General features: G+C 45.1%; 1 long non-coding RNA gene across 1 annotated transcript; it reads right to left on the reverse strand.

The window, feature by feature from the left end:
* Window positions 1-5,301: 5,301 nt before the first annotated feature.
* LOC139702714 (uncharacterized) lies at window positions 5,302-10,988 on the reverse strand. The gene is made up of 2 exons (XR_011705291.1): window positions 10,392-10,988; window positions 5,302-7,026 (listed from the first exon to the last, which is right to left on the reverse strand). It is a non-coding gene; the product is annotated as an uncharacterized lncRNA (long non-coding RNA).
* Window positions 10,989-20,115: the final 9,127 nt, after the last annotated feature.

Consider the following 20,115-nt stretch of genomic DNA (forward strand, 5'->3'; position numbering starts at 1 on the left):
CTCAGGAGTCCCCAGTGCCCTCAGCCAATTCTGAGTGAGCAACCGTGCGCTGGCTCTCTGCTGTGGAGGGAGATCATCCACACAGTCCCTGTTCTACCCCTGTGTGACTCTGCCCTCATCCTGGCCACCTCATACGCGTACTTCAGTCACTGCTGTGGAGTTTTGAAAGGAGAGCCGGAACCAGGATATCCCATTGCTGATCTGTACTCAGAACCACATGACCTTAGGCATGTCACTTTCTCTTTGATCCACATTGCTGGAGGGAGACTCTGTGGGACTACTTGGCACCTGTGGTCTGCGGCCTGGCCAGCAGCCCTGGAGCTGGAGCTCCAACTTCTTAGGGCAGCAGCTGTCCCAAGGCTACATCCTCTCACTCCCTCTGCCAGCCATTGCTCAAGGGCAGTTAATGGGCCTCAGGGCCCAAGGGGAAATCTGGAGGCCCCTGGAAGCATTCTTCTTTTGATAAGAGAATCTGCAAGTGCTGGCTCTTCTTCCTTCCAGTCTTTTTTTTTTTTTTTTGATTTTTTTTGTTACTGGGGATTGAACCCAGCAGCACTTAACCACAGAGCCACATCCCTAGCCCCCCTTTTTTTCTTTTTCTTTCTTTCTTTCTTTTTTTTTTAATTTTGAGGCAAGGTCTCGATAAATTGCTCACTAAATTGCTCAGGGCCTCTCTAAATAACTGAGGCTGGCCTTGAATTTAGGATCCTCTTGCACAGCCTCCCAAGCCCTTGGGATTACAGGCATGGACCACCATACCTGGCCCCTCCCTCCTTTGACTATTGATGGTTGGAGCTGTTGCAGCCATTTTGTGCCCATGGAGTGTGGCTGCTCTCACCCTGAACATGGCAGAGCACTAAGGTGAGAAATTTCCAGTCCTCCTATGAAAACTCTGTTTCTAGATTCCTTTGTTTTGTTTTCAAAAAAATCAAAAAAAGACAAAAACCTGCTTAAGCCCCTTTTGTCATATCATGTGTTCTTTGTGACTTGCAGTTTGGTTGTGGGGTGATTTGCTGCTAAAGTCCCTTTGCTTTTTTGTATTTCTCTATGGCCTTAGCTGGTGGCCAACTGAAGATATAGGACAAATTTTTTTTTGTGGGGGGTGGGGGTACTGGGATTGAACCCAGGGGCGCTTAATCACTGAGCCACATCCCCAGTCCTGTTTTGTATTTTATTTAAAGACAGAGTCTCATTGAGTTGCTAAGTGCCTCCCTAAATTGCTGAGGCTGGCTTTGAACTCACGATCCTCCTGCCTTAGCCTTCCAAATTGCTGGGATTACAGATGTGTACCACCACGCCTGGTTTATAGGACAGAGTTTTAAACTAAAAGACCTGAAGAGGTTTGTCAGGAGAGGGTAAGTAGCCATTGTTATGAGATGAAGAGGGTCAAAGGCCCTCCTGGGGACACTGAGGATCCGAGAGGGACAGCAGTGTTTTGAAGATCACTGACTTGCAACAGCAACTAAGATTAAGAGCTGGGTGCAGGGGGCCAGGTGTGTGTGTGTGTGTGTGTGTGTGTGTGTGTGTGTGTAATCCCAGCAGCTCAGGAGGCTGAGAAGCAGGAGGATGAGAGTTCAAGGCCAGCCTCAGCAACCTAGCAAGCCACTTAGCAACTCAGTGAGATCCTGTCTCTAAATAAAATACAAAATAGGGCTGGGGGTGTGGCTCTGTGGTCGAGTGACCCTGAGTACAATCCCTGGTACCAAAAAAAACATTGATTAGGTAGGGAAATGTGAACATGCCCTAGGTTATTAATTAATGAGTAAATATTTTCTTAATTTTGGTTTTAGCTTTGAACTTAGTAAACATCGATAGATGTTACCTACATAAACTGAAGCTCTCAAGGCTTCTCAATATTTTTAAGAGTATCAGGGGGTCTCAGGACCAAAATGTTTGAGAACTGCTGTCTATGAGCCCTGCCTGGCACACAGCAAGCTCATGTGTGGGTTAAATAATAGAATACACGGCGGATCTGAGACTGCGGCAGTTTTTCTCAAAGGAACATTGTTTCTTGTTTTGCATTTGCAGATATTTAAAAAGGGTCCAAGTTTTTTCTGTGTGAGATGGACATTCTGGGAAGGTTGAGTGTTTGCTTGGCATTATTGCTTCATTTGTTCAATTTGCATTGTAAATGTGATTCTTAGAGTGAAGAATTATTGGGGTACACACATTCAAATTTCAGATAACTCTCTTACACTGCCTAATGGGACATGAAGGTATTTTTTTTTCCATAGTAGCTATTAAACCCAGGGCTCTTAAACACTGAGCCACATTCCCAGCCTTTTCTTTTTTATTTTTATGTGGTGCTGAGGATCAAACCCAGTGCCTCATCAGTGCTAGGCAATCGCTTCATTTTATTTTTTTGTGCTGGGAATTAAACCCAGCAGCACTTAACCACTAAGTCACATCCCTAGCCCTTATATTTTTTTATTTAGAGACAAGGCCTTGCTAAGTTGCTGAGGCTGGCTTTGAACTTTCGATCCCCTAGCCTCAACTTCCCAAGTCATGGGGATTACAGACGGCACGTGCCCAACCTCCCTCCCTCCCTCCTTCCATCTCTTTTTCTTTCTCTTTCTTTTTTGGTACCGGGATTGAACATGGGGCACTTTAACACAAAGCTGGGTCCCCAGTCCTATTTTTTTAAAAATGTTTTTAAATTAAATTTTGAAATAAAGTCTTGCTAAATTGCCCTAGCTGGCCTTAAACTCGCAGTTCTGCCACAATCTACCTGGTGCCTGGGACTACAGGCATGCACCAGCTTGGCCAGTGTTCAGGAGGCCCTGTGGAGACCTTTGATCTGATCCCCAGCACTGTCTCACCCCCTCAAAAAACTATCTTTCTGTAATTGTCTCAGTGTCACTAATCATGTTTAACAGTCATGCCTTTTAGACATAAGTATTTTTATTGATTTCCAAAAAGAAACAACAATTTATAATGAATCAAAGAAATCTGAAGTAGTTTAACTGCTAACACTGTCAGTTCAAAGGTAATGAACTGGTCAAGAAAGAAAACATACATTTTATGTAGGACCATCCAGTACCTTAAAATATCAATTGTTATAATAAAAAGGACAATATATTTTCAGTGCCACAAAAAAAAAGATAATATCTATGCATACCTTCTATGTTAGGAGGAAAAAATGGGAGTAAGATAACATTGAATGACAGCAATGTGAATAAAGTTAACACTATTAAATTGTACACTTAAAAATGGTTAAGATTGTAAATTTTCTGTTATGTGGTTTTGCTACAATTAAAAACTTCAAAAAATATTTTTAAATTGAGGGAAAGAAAAACCAATGGTTTAAATAAATCAGATAAGGAAATCTCAACTAAATCTTGCAACCACAGCCAGCGCTGGAGTCAGAAGCCGCTGCGGGGTGCCTGCAGTGCTATGTGGAGGCCAAGTGTTGGCACAAAGTCTCAGAATATAGAGAGGGAAAAGGCAATTTTATAGTCCAAACACAGTTTCAGCAGTTTGCAGTGTCTCTAAATAAAACACAAAGTAGTGGTTGAGTGCCCCTGAGTTCAATCCCCAGTAACCAAAAAAAAAAAAAAAAAAAAGAAGTTGGACACTACCTCACACCAGGAGGGATTCATCTGGATGTGGCTACAGCCATCCTGGTGGTCATTACCGTCCCTCCTGCCAGGTGACTCTGGCATGCCTTAGAGGGTAAACACAGTCATTAAGACACTCAGGTGAGCATTTAGAGCCAGCTGCTGTCGGGGCATTTGGTTTATTAATAGTTTGACATGTTAATAGTATTTTCCTTTATAATTTTTATTTATGATTTATTATTATTATTATTATTATTTATTATTATTATTATTATTATTTTGGTACTGGGGATTGAACTCAGGGGCCCTCGACCACTGAGCCACATCCCCAGCCCTATTTTGAATTTTATTTAGAGGCAGGGTCTCACTGAGTTGCTTAGCGCCTTGCTTTTGTTGAGGTTGGCTTTGAATTCACAATCCTCCTGCCTCAGCCTCCCCAGCCGCTGGAATTACAGGTGTGCACCACCATGCCCAGCTGTATTATGATTATTTTTTAAATTATTTTTTTCAATTGTAGTTAGACACAGTAACTTTATCTATTTATTTTTATGTGGTGCTGAGGATCGAACCCAGCGCCTTGCACTTGCTAGGTGAGCGCTCTACCGCTGAGCCACAACCCCAGCCCCTTATGCATTATTATTACTGTTAATTGTTATTATTTTTTAATTTTTATATATATTTTTAGTTGTAGATGGACATTATACTTTTATTTTGTTTTTGTGTTGTGCTAAGGATCAAACCCAGTGCCTGACACATGCAAGCGCTCTACCACTGAGCCCCAGCCCTATTATTATTATTATTATTATTATCATCATCATCATTATTATTATACCAGGGATTGAACCCAGGGGTGCTTAGCCACTGAGCCACATCACCAGCCCTTTTTGTTTTTATTTTGAGATGGGGTCTTGCTAAGTTTAGGGTTTCATTAAGTTGCCGAGGCTGGCTTTGAACTTATAACCCTCCTACCTCAGCCTTCCAAGGCACGGGGATTACAGGCATGTGCCACCACACCTGTCTTAAGTATTATTTTTTGTTAATTTTTGATGGCGATGTTTTCTAGTAAGCCAGGTTCATCCGGCTGCATGGCGGCCTTTGTTGAGCTTAGTACATCAGCCGCTTTTTCGGCCTCAGGGCACAGGAATCTTCCTGTCTGGCTGCTGCCCGAGACATGCTTCTGTCTCACCACATGCTTCTGTCTCCAAGTCGCTAATAAATTGCCTTCTGTGCAATTCTGACTTGTCACATCTCTCTCCTGTCGCTCATCTTCCTCCTTTGGCACTCATTCTCATACAACAGGTTGTCCCGAAACACATCATATATAAAAATTAACTCAAAACAGATTAAGACTTAAAACTGTTACTTTCTTAGAAAATAAAAACAAAATAGGAATAAGTCTTCAGGATCTAGGATTTTTAAATGGTTTGTTTTTGTGTTTGTTTTTCCTTTTCGTAGTACTGGGGATTAAACCCAGGGATGCTTTACCCCTGGGCCACACCCCCAGTCCTATTAGCCCTTTTTAATTTTTGTTTTGAGACTGGGTCTCTCAAATTGCATTGCCCAGGCTGGCCTTGAACCCCGGGCCTCCCATGCGCTCGGCAGTGCTCTTCCACAGATCCTCCTGCCTCAGGCTCCCAGGGATTACAGGAGAGTGCCACCATGCCTGGCTTGAAATGGTTTCTTAGATATGATACTGAAAGATCCACAGATCCCAAACCCGGAACGAACCACACGAGACACTGGCTGCAAGAGCAAGAGGCAAGTTTATTGATACACAGGCGCCTGCGGGTGCTCAGCAACACCTCAGCCGGAGCTTCGGTGAACTGGCACACCGGGCTCTGGGGCACAGATCTTTTATATGGAGCAGGGGGTTAGTTTTCAGCTTAGCACAGCAGCAGCCTTTCTATTGGTTTCCCTGAATCCAGCAGCGGGGTCACCTGGGGGGTAAACTTGTTTTTTTTTTAACTTTTTGTTCTCAGAAAAACCATAAAATTGCACCCTGCTCTTTTTGGTTCCTGTTTTCTCCCTGTTTGCTCCAGTTTGGCCCTCCCGGGGTTATCTATATGGAACATCTTGTGGTTGCCATTGTGCAAGACTTGAAATGCTACGTGCAACTAGTGGGGTTTTGACATGGGGGTTGGGTAAGAAAGCTTCCTGCAGCTTCAAGGCACAGGGGTTGGATTTCCTAATGTGGGGCCTGGGTCCTTGAGGTCCTTCATTTCCCCCTTTTCTTTATCCGGGATATAATCCTATATCCATTGATCTACCTGCTCAGAGTCCGGCACTAGCTCAGCTGATGGCTCAGGGTGCTGTGGGAGTACTTGATATTGCTGCGCGAGGACCATAGTTTGGATTACAGACAGTTTTTCTTTTATAAATTGCATTAATTTGTTGAATATACAAGGTCCAAAGGTTAAAATTAACAGTAATATAATCAAGGGGCCAGCTACAGTAGATAATATAGTAGTTAGCCTAATTTTGAATAGGACCCCAGGGTCGTAGGCATTTTTGAAGTACATTTTTAGGCCCCATTGTTTTTTTTTTATCCATTCCTTTGATGCCTTGCCTGCCTGAGTAAAGGTAATGTTTAAGGGGTTGCAGGCAAACGCGGAGCATGGCCCTGCCCCGTACCATTTTAGGCTCCTACAGGAGTCGGAAGATAGTGGGGGCTCTTGTCCCTTTTCTTTTTTACTTGTATTAAATCCCCAGATGAACCTGGCTTCCATCATATATCCCTCGTAGTTTTATATCCCCAAGATTTACAATAGTAACTTTCATGTTGTCCACATTTTTGTACCTGTGACTGGGTTTTTTTCATCCCTAGGGCATATGTAGAAGGGTGTCTCCCTTAGAGCTGCTTTACACCCTGTGGGATGTTCTACGCAGGTGCAGCGTCCACTGTAGATGCATGCTTCTGCCTCACTGGGGTCATCAAAGTCCTTTGCCTTAGCCAGCAGGTAACAAAGATCAGGCCTTAGAGCAGGTTACCAAGCCCAAAGGGGGTATTTTGTGGATGTTTGGTTTTAAATTATATCTCCTGTCCCCGATAATATTTGCCATGTCTGGCTCACAGTTTGGTTAGCAACCGTTAGGGGAAATACAAAGCACAAAGCAAGGAAAATCAACAGCGTGTGAGTCTTATCTTTAGTGGATTTTGAGTGCGTTGCAACTTTCATTCTGGATCCGGAGAGGTGCCTGCGGACTCCTGTGGATGTGCAGCTTTCACGTGGGAGGCGTGGATCCAAGCGGTGATGCCGTCCACTTTGACTGCAGTGGGAGTGGTCAGCAGAATGGTGTAGGGTCCTTTCCACCGCGATTCGAGGTTCTTGCTCTGGTGCCTGCGTACCCAGACGGTGTCTCCAACTTTGAAGGGATGTGGCAGCAAGGGGGTTTTAAGTTCCTCTTTGTATGCTGCGGCTAGAGGCTTCCAGACCTCGTTCTGGACCAATTGCAAAGCATGCAAATGAGTCTGCATAGATGGGGTGAGGGAGGCATAGGTTTCAGTTTCATAAAAGTTAACAGCGGGAGGTGGGGCACCGTACAGGATTTCAAATGGGGTTAGTCCATGTGGGCCTGGGGTGTTTCGGGCCCGATACAAGGCTAAAGGTAGGAGTTGTACCCAGTCTTTAGTGCCAGTTTCAAGCGTTAATTTAGTTAAAGTCTCCTTGATGGTTCTATTTATCTTTTTTTATCTGTCCTGAACTTTGGGGTCTATAAGCACAATGTAATTTCCAATTAATTTCCAATGTATTGGCCACCATCTGACTTACCTGGGAGACGAAGGCAGGCCTATTAAATGTTTTTTTTTTTTTTTTTTTGGTCCTCACTATCAGGATCAAAGGGAGTAAACCCCCGATAAGCCTCTTTTAATCTCTCTAAGAAGGCTGTCAGAGTTTCCTCTGACCCCTGGATAGTCTGTCTTACCTGAGCCAAATTAGTGGGCCATCGCCCTGCTCCATGGAGACCCGCTATGAGTAACTGGCAATAGAGACGTAGGTGGTTCCTACCTGCTTCAGTCGCATAGTCCCAGTTTGGCCGGGTTAAAGGAAAAGCTTCGTTAATCAAATTTGCGAGTTGGGTGGGGCGCCCGTCGTCCCCTGGCACATTTTTGCGAGCTTCCAAGAGAACCTTTTGTTTCTTCTCTGTGTCTAATAGAGAAATTTTTAATTCTGCTACTTAGGGCTGGATAACCATATTAGCAAACATCAAGTCTACCTGCGTTGGCTAGAAATAAAAGCCTTAGACTAAAACTATTCTAGTAGTCCCTTTGACAGTTATCAGGCATTTCTGTCTAAGAATCTCTCTTGTAGCCTCCAGTCTACTTATTTATGGAAGTTACATTTAATTATTATTATTATTTAAGATGTCCAGGAACAGCTGTGCTTTGGCTTTTACTGTCTTTGCTAAGTGTTTAAGATGAAGCAAGTCAAACTGACTTTTATTTTTACCTATTGTTTACAGTCAGCTGAGTTATCCTGGGAGTCCTCGGGAACTTCATAGCAGCTTTTCAGTTCTGCTAGTGCCATTTGCGCTAGGATGGGTCCAGGCCTTGCTTGACCATATGGCTTCCCTCAGAAGCATCAGGGATGTCTCCCTTTTTTAATGATCCTCCTCTTTACAGCAAATGCACCGATTGGCTTCCTGTCCTCCACTGGTCTCATTAATCTCCCTGCTCAGGAGGTTATGTGGCCTAGAGTTGCTGAGCCCTTTGGAGAAGTTCCCTATTCCCTGATTCAGACTGACTCAGAGGGCAAGAGCCGAATATTGGTTTTCTTGGCCCTTTTAATTTAACTAATTTTAAAACTTGATCTTAAACATCCAGCAAATAAGTTAACAGCCTTATATTAAGAGCACTGGGCTTTAATGTTTATTTTTCTATCCTGTAGGTGCTAACTCCTTATCTTATGTTGGCCCAGGTTGTGTTCTTAAAGTAATACCTCTTTAAAATATTAATAGGCAATTTTTAAACCATCTATAAGTAAACTACAAAACAAAACTAACTAGGGTAAAAACATATTTAGCTTATATAATAGCTACCTTGAATTCTAGTAGGGTTATACATCATAATTTTCTGTTTGAGATCCTAGTAATCTTGGCACAAACCTATTTTTGGACACAACTTTAACTGTACTGAAATCTGGCTTACTTTTTTATAGCCATTTTCACATGTAGTGAGATGGGATAGAGCCTTATCTCAAGTAAGGCAGGGCTCTTTATAAATCTCAATTACTATAGTTCTGAAGCTGATCATTTTATAAAGTTTACATAAATTGTTGTTCAAGTTTACATGAACATTAGCTAACACAATATAATATCACACCTAAAACATGAATTAAAGGCTGAAAGCTTTTAACCTCTTATAGAAAAGTAGTGATGTACTTTTGTGTTTTGCAATAAAACCTTTACATTTTTTTTTTAAATTACCATATAACTTTAGAATACCAGCTTGATATAATGTTCTTTCGAAGCTTTTACCTTACAGGCTTGTATACCTGGAAGATATGAACACATTAATAACACCATAATTATATAAACTTTTTTTTTGTTTACATTAAGTTATATTTTCAGGTTTAGATGTTGGAAATTATGATACAAATTTAAGAAGCAATTTTTAAAATTTAAAATTTTATATCTTTTTACATTAGAAAAACTTGTTCACATAAAACTGGAAATAGAATCTCTACCATCAGAAGAAATTTTTTTAGTACCTTTAAGCCACTTTGCTTGTTCTGAAGTTTCTAAAGTAGCATTGAGTTACATTAAATTTACTTACATATTACCATATATATCTGAAATTAAGCTTTGAAAATTTTTAAGACTATTGCTATTTAATTATCTAATGTCATTTTTATGAGCCAGACCAACGTTTTAATTTTTTAATTTTTTTTTTCAGGTTACCCAGTTCAAAATTGAAACTCTTTAATTTTTTTTTATTCCAAGTATTTAAGTTTTCTAGCATGAACTATCTGAAATCAAACTAAACAATTGCTTAAACCCAACTTTTAACTGCAAGATAGTGCAATGCTTTAGAACTATAGGTGTAAAATCAAGGGTCTCAGTGTGACTGGCTTTACTGCATTCAGTGTTCCTTCTTTTTAAGTAAATAGAGGTGGTGTAATCCTTAAGATGTAGATAAGGACCCAGGGAACTCCCCAGAGCTAAATGGCTCTGGCAGCTGCTGGGAGTCCCTTAATCTTATCTTTTATCCATAGGATTAGTTCCTCCAGTTTGGTTTGACCTTAGGCATTAGGCATTTTTGTTTTTCTAACTTTTTAGTAGCCAGCTCCCAAAAAGTTTATCCTCTGCTTGCAGTTGTTTCGAGTGCTAGGCTTCCCCAAGAAAGCAGAGTGGGGACTCCTTAAAAGTCCCTTTGAGAGTGTCAAAATTTGTGACTGAAAATTTGGTTCTCATCTCTAAAGTACAGATATGAATCAGACAGGACATAAAACACAAAGAACGCTGCGCGGCTTTGGCACAAACCGAAAGAATCAGATGGCCTGGGAGAAACTGCTTCTCCGTCGCCTACAAAACAGATGGCCTGGGAAAAACTGCTTCTCCGTCGCCTACAAAAACGGTGTATCCCTCGGAAACACCGGGGGCCCCAAAGAAATGGACCCCTCTGATCCCTGGGACGTCTCCCAGGGTGGCAGGGGTGAAGTCCGAGTTCGTCAACTCCTTCCCCGTCTGCCTCAGAAACCTGAGTGATCACGGAACTGCTTCAGAATCAGAATACTAAGTGACTATGCATAGTCTTTCAGACGCCGCGCAAAACAGAAAACAGATAACCAACAGGACAACAGGTTAGACATAGACAGCTCGAGCCGGCCAGCTTACCTCCCAGTGATGTTGGGTGTCCTCCGGATAGGGATCGGGATCGGAACCGGGATCTTGGATCTCGGTGGAACCTCCAAAATGAAAGATCCACAGATCCCAAACCCGGAATGAACCACACGAGACACTGGCTGCAAGAGCAAGAGGCAAGTTTATTGATACACAGGTGCCTGCGGGTGCTCAGCAACACCTCAGCCGGAGCTTCGGTGAACTGGCACACCGGGCTCTGGGGCACAGATCTTTTATATGGAGCAGGGGGTTAGTTTTCAGCTTAGCACAGCAGCAGCCTTTCTATTGGTTTCCCTGAATCCAGCAGCAGGGTCACCTGGGGGGTAAACTTGTTTTTTTTTTAACTTTTTGTTCTCAGAAAAACCATAAAATTGCACCCTGCTCTTTTTGGTTCCTGTTTTCTCCCTGTTTGCTCAAGTTTGGCCCTCCCGGGGTTATCTATATGGAACATCTTGTGGTTGCCATTGTGCAAGACTTGAAATGCTACGTGCAACTAGTGGGGTTTTGACATGGGGGTTGGGTAAGAAAGCTTCCTGCAGCTTCAAGGCACAGGGGTTGGATTTCCTAATGTGGGGCCTGGGTTCTTGAGGTCCTTCAATACCAGAAGCACAAAGAGCAGAAGAAAAATAGGGAAATTCGACTTTACGAAAATCAAAAACTTCTGTGCATTTCAGGGCACTACCAAGAGAACGAAAAACCCACACAACGGGAGAAAAGCATGCATCTGGTAAGGGTCAATCCAGAATAACAAAGATTCCCACAGCTCAGTGATAGAGCCTGGCATATGGTGATGCTGGATCCCAGAGGCTCAGGAGCCTGAGCAGGAGGGTCACAAGTTCCAGGAGAATGGCCAGTTAGAGGCCAGCTCTCCCAGGTTAGCAAGACCTGAATTAAAAGGGCTGGGGATGTAGCTCAGAGGTGGAGTGCCCCTGGGCTATATCTTCAGGAAAGAAAAGGAAGGAAGGTAGGAAAGAAGGTAAGAAAATGAGGGAAAGAAAGAAATAGACAAAGGAGGGGGACTGGGGTTGTGGCTCAGTGGTAGAGTGGTCGCCTAGTGTGCATGAGGCACTGGGTTCGATCCTCAGCACCACATAGAAACAAAATAATGTGCCCACCTAAAACTAAAAATAAATAAATAAATAAATAAAATAAAAATAGACAAAGGGCTAGAAGGTTAGAATAGACTTTTCCCTTAAGAAGACATACAACTAGCCAAGAAGCACGTAAAAGAGGCTCAACACGTAAAACCACACTGCCCACCTACCAGGATGGCTATACTTTAAAAATGGAAACTAAGCATTGGTGAGCGTGTGGAGAACTTGGAATCCTTGCACACTGCTGGTAGCAAGGTGAATTGGCGCAGCCACTGTGGAAAACAGTTTCATGCTTCGTCCAAAAGCTAAACGGAATGATTGTATGATCCAGCAACTTCACTCATAGGAACATATCAAAAGAATTAAAAACTGGTGTTCAAGGAGAAAATTTGTACCTGGAAGTACACAGCAGCACAGTATGGAAAATGGGAAACTGAGGTAGGATAGAAGAAATTTAAAAGTAGGTAGAAAGGAAACATAAAGGAGGAAGAGGAAATAATTTTTTTTCTTTTTAATTTTTTTAGTTGTTGATGGACCTTAATTATTTATTTATATGTGGTGCTGAGAATCAAACCCAGGGCCCTCCTGCATGCTTGGCAATGCTCTTCCACAAAGCTACAACCCGACCCATGGAATTAAAGTTTTAATTTAGAAGTTCCAGGTACTTTCCCAGGCCTGGCAATCCCTAAACCTGTCTCCTTCCCAGGCCTGCAACTCCCAAAGCCCTGGGACATCTGTCCATCTACCTTGTGCACTGTTAATTATGACCCCTGGCCCCATAAACTGATTAAGCAAAGAGAGAAATTATATTGTGAAAAGCCTTTAACTTAGGGGACTTTCCAGCCTTATCTGTTGATCAGATAGTAAAGATGCTGGCCTAAGGAGCCCAGAATCACCAGAGCCACACCAGCGTCTTGTAATTATCAGACTGAAGTCTACCCCCCATACCTTCACCCCCACCCCTCCAATTCCTTTGAAGGAGAGCCTGGAACTGGGAAAACTTGTCTCTCACTCTCAGGATGGCCTGCCTCCCCCAGGAATGTGCATCTACTTTCCTAAATAAACCTCTGTCTGGGCCTCTGACCCTGACTGATAAAATTCTCTTCCTTTGGTATGCCAAGGACACAGCTGGTCCTGAGTGAATTTGCCCTTCTCTCTGCCACTTTCCCGGGCCTTCTCTGGAGACCCCTCTTCTCCCATGACAGAAACATCTCAAAGGTCCATAAGGAGATGGGAATTACTGCTTTGTGTGGTTCCTATACACAAAATGAAATATTATTCAGCCACAAAAAAGTACTGAAGCTCTGACACATACATGGGCAAAACACAGGAAGTAATACTGTAGGATTCCATAGAGCAGATGTCCAGAATGGGTGAATCTACAGACAGGAAGTAGACCAGTGGTTATAAGTAGGGGAAGAATGAATGGGTGTTAGCACAAAGGGACTGGGCAAGACACAAACTTCACGGGTCAGCAAAGCCTTTATTCAGGAACGGAATTCTACCTCGGATGGACCCACTCTCCCAGTGGAAAATGGGCCACTGATCAAAGGAGGAGTCTGGGCTTCTATAGGTCACACTGAGTGATTGTGTCAATTTGGGCACTCAGGAATTTTTTTCTTTTTTTTTTTTTTCTTCTCTGGGCAATGTAGGGCCTGAGGTCAGCGGTCAGTATCTGGGATTTGTCTTTACTGGATAAGATGGAGGGTCGGGGGTCAGCGGCCAGCATATGGAAAGGATTTATTTGGGGAGAGATCAGTGCTTAAGTCCCTTCCCAGAGACTGTCATTCTAGGTTTGATGGACAACTTCTCCCCAGGGCTTGTTTTGTCACGGTGAAGACTGTTTTGGGAAAGGATCAATGCATTGCCTTCTCCGGCATTCCCTCTCCTGGGCCTATAGTTTAAAAAAAAAAAAAATCTTTTTAGTTGTAGATGGACATAATAATATTTGTTTGTTTACTTATTTATTTTGTGATGCTGAGGATGGAACCCAGAGTAGCCTGTTAAAGTAACTATGGGTTCGTTTACAAGCTAAGTCAAGCTGACCCCATTTCTGCCCAGACACCTCACCGCGCTCCCCCCCTTCCCCCTCCTGCAAGAGCCCACTCACCCTCCACCCACCTGCACCCTGACCACAGCGCTCACAGACTTTCTGAGTGCGGAGAGGGGCCTGCCGATTCCAGGAGCTGGTGGCAATCCCCCAGCCCGCTCCCGGCTGTGGTTCTGGAGGGTTTGAAGCGTGTTCTCCACCTGCGGTAGCAAGGGCTAGGCCCCCAACACACACACACACACACACACACACATGTCCCAGGCTCTGACAATGAGAGTTAACCTCCGAGGGAGTCTGCCGCTGGTCTCTGCGCAGGGGCAGCCTTGTCAGGTTTCCTGACAATAAACTTGCACCTGCTTAGCCTCCGTGTCCCTCCGGGAGATTCGGTGCCTTTCCTAACACCCGGTGCCTTTCCTAACACCCGGTGCCTCACGCGCTAGGCAAGCGCTCTACCACGGAGCCACAACCCCAGCCCCCTGGGCCATATTATTTGGGGTTTGTCTTTTTCCATATCCAACAATGGGAGTGAACACCTAGTGGGTAGGGGTTTCCTTTTGGGGTGTGAAAATGTTCTGGAACTAGATAGAGGTGATGTTTGCACACCAATGTGAGTGTGTGAAGTTCCACTAGGCCCTGGCCCTACAACATTTCTTTCATCTCCATTTACAGATAAGATCACTAAGATTCCCTGCCCCAGGCTACTCCAGGGCTAAGTGGCTGGGGGAACTCAGGCTGTCTCTCCTCCCAGCGTCCATATCTATGGCCGGGCGTGGTGGTGCGCCCCTGTAATCCCAGCTGTTTTGGAGGCTGAGGCAGGAGGATTGCGAGTTCAAAGCCAGCCTCAGCAATTTAGGGAGGCGCCAATTAACTCAGTGAGACCCTGTCTCTAAATAAAATAGAGTGGCTCAGTGATTAAGTTACTCTGGGTTCAATCCCTGGTACCTGCCCTCCCCTCGCCCAGCCAAAAAAGAACAAAAACCAAAAAAACAAAAACCCAACGTTCACATCTTGTGTTCGCATTTGCGTGCAATTTTAAAAGTTTAATAAGAGCCCATCCCTGAGCCATCACTAACTCCTGGCTGAGAATCCCTGTTCCAGCCGCCGGTGCCATTCCTCAGATCGCGCCGCAGCTCCGGGACCCCTCCAGCCGGACTCTGCGCAGGACCCAGCCGGACCTTCGGGAAACTGGAGACCCGGAATTTGAGAACCGCACAGGAGCGCAGCCAATCGGATGGCTGTCCGGGTGACGTCACCAGTTGCTAGGCGAAGGCCGCGGCCTCCAGCTCCGACCTTCTGCTCCTGCCACCCGCCCGCCCCTCGTCTGTGCAGCAGGGCGCGAAGGCAGAGGCCAGGACGGAGGCGCCGGGTGCTTCCTGAACGCATGGCCGTGGCGCTGGACCCCACCAGGGGGTCTGCGGTTGTAGATGGACTTGAACTCACCGCCTACGGGGATAAAGGAATCAAGTAGGCGTCCCTGGCATGGAGCCTTCGTTACTGGAAGGTGGAAGATCCAAGCAGCCAGGGAAGGCTAGTGTGATCCCTTTACACACACACACACACACACACACGCCCCAGTGGATAGGACACATTTTCTCAAAAAAAAAAAAAAAAAAAAAGCAAGGACTAAACTTGTCGCGCTTGCCTCCCGGGGTGCCTTCCCCAGGTGGTAAGATTCCCTGGTTAACAAGGGGACTTTGGGCCACCTGCCTGGGTTTGAATCCTAGCTCCTCCGTTTCCTGGCTGTGTGGATTTGTGCAAATGGCATCCTCTCCTTGCCTCAGTTTCCTCATATATCAAATGAGGCTAATAATGACCTGTCTCTTAGGTTTGTCCGGAGGCTGCACTGAGACCGCTGTGGCACTGGGCAGGTGCTCAAAAGGCCAACAGAAACCCTTTCTGCTCTCAGGGCATGGCCTGTCCCAAGCAGAGGAAATGGAGCCATCGCTGGCCACTGGCAGATCTGGCATGAAGGGGCTCCCGGCTCTCCAGGCCCCCTGGGACTTTGAGCCAGGAAAGGGAATTCATTCATGTTACAAGCACTTCCTGTGCCCCCTCTGTGCCAGACCCTGGGCTGGGATCCCGATCCAGCAGGGAACAAATTTTGAGAGGATCACAACACCCTCCTACCCTCCTACCCTCCTACCCTACCACCCCGTGGCACAGTGGGAGAATTGATGTTCTAAACTCTACACTTGATATAGCATATTTATATAATCACATTTTCATATTTATTTATTTGTCATACAGTATACACATTTGTATATTATAAGGTATATATTGATACATTGTTAGGCATATTTACATACTTAAATATTAATAAGTATATGTATTTAGGTGTTAGATATAAAATACATTTACATATAGCATATAATGTAGTTATTTAAATTTATAATTTGTTATAAAGTATATGAAATATGTATTTATATGTTAGAGATAAGTGCTATTTAAAAAAATGAACCAGGGAAGGGTGATAATGTTGGAAGGGAGCATCTTTTTGTTTGTTTGTTTTTGATACTGGAGATCAAATCCAGGGAGTTTTTACCATTTAGCTACATCCTCAGTCATATCATTCCTTCATATATATATATATATATATATATATATATATATATATATATATATATATGGTGGGGGGTATTGGGGATTGAACTCAGGGGCACTCGACCACTGAGCCACATCCCCAGCCCTATTTTGTATTTTATTTAGAGACAGGGTCTCACTGAGTTGCTTAGTGCCTCACTTTTTGCTGAGGTTGGCTTTGAACTCACAGTTACAAGTGTGTGCCACCACACCCAGATTTTTTTTCTTTTTTGAGAAATCCTCAAAATTCTCATTTTGAGAATGGTCTTGCTAAGTTTTGCAAAGTTGCTGAGGCTGACCTTGAACTTGGGATCTTCCTGCCTCAGCTTCCCCAGTCTCTGGGATTACAGATGTGCACTGTGCTTGGATAGGGAATGTCATTTTAAATATCTTGCCCACAGAAGTGCTCACTGAGAAGGTGGCATTTAAAAGACCTTTTTAGGGCTGGGGTGTAGCTGCGCGGTAGAGCTCTTGCCTAGATGCAGGAGGCCCTGGCAGAAGGACAGTTCACAGCCTGTATCCACCACCAGCATTCAGCAATTGGTCGTATTTTGCCACATCTGCTGCTTCTCACTTTTCTGTACTTGATGAGCCATTTAGAATTCATTTCAGACACCCACGGAGACTTCCCTTCGTGTCCTTTAGTGGCGAAGGCATTCTTATCATTGTACCTCTCTACTACATCCAATTAACAATAATTCCGAATATCTCCCAGTTCTCTGTTGGAAGAGGCATTTGACCAGCCATGCGAAGCAGGTGAGAGGTGGGCCATGTGAGTACCCGGCAGAAGAACATGCCAGCAGAGGGGACAGCCACTGCAAAGGCCCTAGGCTGAGTTTTTATCTCCCAGGAACTGAGAGGAGGACGATGTGGCTGGACTGAAGTGAATGAGCCAGGAGGACAGGTAAGATATGAGGGCAGAGAGGAAGGAGCCAGATACCGCAGAGCCTTGTGGCCCTCGGCGATCCCTTTGGCTTTTCTGCGTCAGCAGGTGCCCCTGGAATTCGCGGGCCCAGGACGGACCTGACCTGCGGTAAGTGGGAACTGGCGCCCCCTCGCGGAGGTGCGGCGAAAGCCGGGAGCTTCGGGCGCAGAGGGTGAAGAGTCCAGGTGTGTCGCCCCAGGTGGTGACCCGGGGACGGCCCGAAGCGGTGGGATTCAGGATGCATTTTGAAGGTCACGCGAATGGGATTGTTAGGAAACTGACATGTTAATTGACACCCCTCCCTGCCAGGAGAGGAGAACGGGAAACAGGACTTCTTCCACGCGCTCTTTCGTGTGGTTGCAGGTGATTCACGGAAGACGCTTCACGTCGCTTCCCTTCCTGCGGTCGATCGATCTGTGGATGAACGTGTGGGTGGGTTCCAGTTTTAAGTTTTCACCAATAAAGTTTATGGCTGCATCTAGCGGTAGCATATGCTAATCAGCTGAATTAATCACTTCCCACCCACTACCCATGTACGGGAGGGGTTTGTTTGGTGTCCAAAACTTAGTCCTATCACTTGTTTTGTTGATGGTGTTTTAGTTGTTTAGTTTCTAGTGTGTGATGATGTCGTTGTTTTTCTGTTCTGGTGGGGGCGCACTGCCCTGGTTCCCATCCCCAGCACTGCAACAGTTAATAATTAAAATAAACTTAACCGGTGTGGCCTGTAATCCCAGCAGCTAGGGAGGCTGAAGCAGGAGGATCAAGTTGGAAGCCAACCTCAGCAACTTAGCCAGACTGGTAAGCAACCTGTCGAGACCCTGTCTCAAAATAAAAAATATAGGGGCTGGGGATGTGGCTCAAGTGGTAGCGCGCTCGCCTGGCATGCGTGTGGCCCCGGTTCGATCCTCAGCACCACATACAAAGATGTTGTGTCCGCCAAATACTAAAAAATAAATATTAAAAAAAATAAAATAAAAAATATAAAGGGCTCCGGGTGTGGCTCAGTGGTTAAGTGCGCCTGGGTTCCATCCCTGGTACCAAAATAAATAAATAATTTAAAAAATAAGTTTAAGCCTGGAGAAACTTCAGAGGTACAGAAAGGTTGCCACATAGTACAGAGAGCTCGGGAGACTTGTCCAGCTTCCCTTAATGTAAACATTGTACGTAACCTTGGCAGTTGTCAGAACCCCCAAGGGGACATCACGGTGATGCTGGTAACCGCAGGCTTGGTTTGGACTCCACCGGTTTCTCTGCAGCAGGATCCACTCTAGGATGCCTCCTTGCATTTGTTGTCATGGGTCCTTCAAATTCTGAAATCTGTGACAGATTGTCCATCTTTCCTTATTTTATGACCTTGACAGACTTGAAGAATAGTGACCGGGTATTTGGTTGTCCCCCACCACCTGACTGGGGATTAACCCAGGGGCACTTAATCATGGAGCCACATCCCCAGCCCTTTTAATTTTTTTTTTTTTTTTCTGAGCCAGGTAACTAGATGACTGGTAACAGGGGACTGTAAGCAACTAGTCTGGCTAAGTTGCCTAGGCTGGCTTTGAACTTGAAATCCTCCTGCTTTCAGAGCAACTAGGATTACAGGCATGTGCCACTGTGCCAGGCTCTGGTTGTCCTATTTTTGATTGGTTGGTTGGTTTTTGCTGGGGAATCAAACCCAGGGCTTTGCAAATGCTCGGCAAGTGCTCCAGCCCTGCTTAGGTATTTTGCCTTATCTCTAGTCACGTGAAGGTTTTCAGGAGGTGCTGGGGATCAAAGCCGGAATGTGGCAGTGCTGTAGCCCTGACAGCCCAGACCCGGTGATATTACCTTGATTGTTTGGCAGAGGTGGTGAGATGGTCATTTTCTGGTGTCGGCACACCCACTATTCAGTCAAGCATTAATCTAGGTGTTGCTGCAAAGCTATCTTATAGATGTAATTAACATTTACAGGCAGTTAACTTTAAGTAGATTATAAACCTAGTAGGCCAGATCTAACCAGTCTTTAAGATCTTTAAGAAGAGACTTTAAGATCAAAATGAGGGGTTCTCTGAGGAAGAGGACATTCTGCCTGTGGAATTCGGCCAAACCCGAGGGAAAAGGCAGAAATTCGATCTAACTGTAGGTCTTTAGGTGCTTAAAACACAGTTTGGGGCAAAAATCCACCCCCCATAAGAATTGATGGCAATTTGGGAGTGGTCCAGGTGTCCAGGACAACCCTGCTCTCCCAGCCCTCAGGCCATCCCTCCCTGGAGAGCGGGAGCAAGGCAGTGACCTGGTGACAGAGATGGCCTGGAGATGCACACCGCCACCCCCCACCTTTACAGATTTACAGGGTGAGTGGAGGCAATCTGGGGACCTCTATGGAAAGAGTGGAAAGAGTTTGGTTTTTAAAATGACATCAGCTTAAATCATGATAAGAAATGCAAAACACAATGTATTTGGCAAGATCAGTGTACAGTCAGGGGCCAGCCTGCGGGCTGTCCACGCCCCGCACATTCAAGGAAGGGCTGGCCTTTAAGCCTCGGGTTGTCCTGTCTGATAAGTGTCTTGGGCTACCTGGGCCGTGCCAGATAGTCTCTGCTAAAACTGATTTACCTGGGGCTTCGGGCCAGGCTGTATCTGTGGGACCCCTTGAGCATCTGAGGTTGATGGTGGGGGCAGTTGGCTGTGCCTGCCTGACCAGACACAAACTCCTGGGTGGGCTTCTCTGGTCTGTGGTACTCTCTGTGTCGTCACAGGTGGTTGCTGGGAGACAGAAACCGTCTGTGGGACTCCACTGGGACTGGACACTGGAGTGCCCCCCTGGACTCTGCCACAATGTCTCTTCCCTTGGCTGATTTTGATCTGTGTCTTTTCACCATGATCAACTGAAGCTATGCTTGTAACGCTTCTCTGAGTTCTGTGAGTCCTAAGGTACCAATGTAATGCCAGATTCGTGGGACCCCCAATAGACCTCCAGGAGCCGAATCCGATGCAGTTTCACACAAGAGTCTTTATTGCAAGATGGATTCTGGACTCACAACCGTTTCCAGCGCAACGGTCCCAGGGAGTGAGTCCGGGTCCTTTGTTCAGTGA

This window comes from Marmota flaviventris, chromosome 18 (assembly GCF_047511675.1).
Source record: "Marmota flaviventris isolate mMarFla1 chromosome 18, mMarFla1.hap1, whole genome shotgun sequence".
Classification (NCBI taxonomy): domain Eukaryota; kingdom Metazoa; phylum Chordata; class Mammalia; order Rodentia; family Sciuridae; genus Marmota; species Marmota flaviventris.